The sequence below is a fragment of the Tachyglossus aculeatus genome, chromosome 17, assembly GCF_015852505.1.
Source record: "Tachyglossus aculeatus isolate mTacAcu1 chromosome 17, mTacAcu1.pri, whole genome shotgun sequence".
Lineage (NCBI taxonomy): Eukaryota > Metazoa > Chordata > Mammalia > Monotremata > Tachyglossidae > Tachyglossus > Tachyglossus aculeatus.
Genome location: NC_052082.1, coordinates 19,313,133 through 19,314,983, shown reverse-complemented (window position 1 = coordinate 19,314,983; position 1,851 = coordinate 19,313,133). Strand labels below are relative to the sequence as shown.

Genomic DNA, 1,851 nt, shown 5'->3' with positions numbered 1-1,851 from the left:
ACAGTAAGCACTCAATAAATACGATTGAATGAATATACACATATACACACACACACAAACATATAATATGATTTAAAGGGCTTTGCTGAGGCTGGGAAGCAGCTCATAACCATCTGCATGGCTTCTTGAATGCGAATGTATGTGCTTCCAGAGGACAGTCATGAACACATGAGCCAGAAGCAGTGTTTCCTAGTGGATAGAGCACGGGCCTCGGTGTCAAAAGGACACGGCTTTTAATCCCAGCTCTCCCACATATCTGCTGGGTGACCTTGGGCAAGTTACTTAACTTCTCTGTGCCTGTTACCTCATCTGTAAAATGGGGATTCAGACTGGGAGCCCCATGTGGGGCAGGGATTAGCTTGTATCTCCCCAAGTGCTTTGTACAGTGCCTGGTGCGTAGTAAGCATTTAATAAATAGCATACAAAAGCACATAGTACCTTCTTTTTTAGTGAATCCAGGATTTTCAATGACTTGCTCATCTTGTGAGTTGGAAGAGCCTCTCAGAGGACCTGAATTATATTCTGATGCGTGTTTCCAAACTTCTTGTTGTGACCTTAAACATGGCTAGTAGAATAAATTGAACACGAATGGGCATAGTGAAAACTCTGGTATATACTATTGGGATTGAGAAAAGGATGATGTAAATCCTTCTAATGACCATCATATGGTTGTCAAGCAATCAGAGAATCTTAACAACTCCTTGTTGTCTTATGCTGTCGGGTCATGTCTGACCCATAGTGATGCCATGGATACATAATAATAATAATGGCATTTATTAAGCACTTACTATGTGCAAAGCACTGTTCTAAGCACTAGGGTGGTTACAAGGTGATCAGGTTGTCCCACGGGGGGCTCACGGTCTTAATCCCCATTTTCCAGATGAGGTAACTGAGGCCCAGAGAAGTGAAGTGATTTGCCCAAAGTCACACAGCGGGGATTTGAACCCATGACCTCTGACTCCAAAGCCCGTGTACTTTCCACTGAGCCACGCCGCATCTCTCCCAGAACACCCCATTTGACCTGTAATCGTTCTGGTAGCATATCCATAGACTTTGCTGGGTAAAAATACAGAAATGGTTTACCATTGCCTCCTTCCACACAATAAATGAGCCTCTGCCCTCGACTCTCTCCCATGATGCTGCTGCCCAGCACAGGTGAGTTTTGACTTATAGCAGATTGCCTTCCACTCACTAGCCACTGCCCAAGCTAGAAATGGAATGGGTAGGCCTCTGCTTGACTCTCCCTCCCGTAGTCAAGATTGGTAGAGGACTGAAAACTCTTCAGGTGCGACCTTGAGAGGGCCAACAATTGGCTAGAGAAGCAGCGTGGCTCAGTGGAAAGAGCACGGGCTTTGGAATCAGAGGTCATGGGTTTGAATCCTGAATCCACCACATGTCTGCTGTGTGACCTTGGGCAAGTCACTTAACATCTCGGAGCCTCAGTTCCCTCATCTGTAAAATGGGGATGATGACTGCGAGCCCCGCGCGGAACAACCTGGTCACCTTCTATCCCCCCAGTGCTTAGAACAGTGCTTTGCACATAGTAAGCGCTTAACAAATGCCATCATCATCATCATTCATTCATTCATTCAACTCCTATATGCCGAGTATTCCACCAAGTTAGCTCTCTTCCTCTCTTCAAAGTCCTACTGAGAGCTCACCTCCTCCAAGAGGCCTTCCCACACTGAGCCCCCTTTTTCCTCTCCTCCTCCCCATCCCCCCTGCCCAACCTCCTTCCCCTCCCCACAGCACCTGTATATATGTTTGTACAGATTTATTACTCTATTTATTTTACTTGTACATATTTGCTATTCTATTTATTGTGTTAATGATGTGCATTTAGCTTTAATT

General features: G+C 45.4%; 1 non-coding gene across 1 annotated transcript; it reads right to left on the bottom strand.

Annotated features, from left to right (window-relative positions):
- Nucleotides 1-1,165: 1,165 nt before the first annotated feature.
- LOC119939834 lies at nt 1,166-1,303 on the bottom strand. The gene has a single exon (XR_005454796.1). It is a non-coding gene; the product is annotated as a small nucleolar RNA SNORA7 (small nucleolar RNA).
- Between the last annotated feature and the right edge of the window lie 548 nt (nt 1,304-1,851).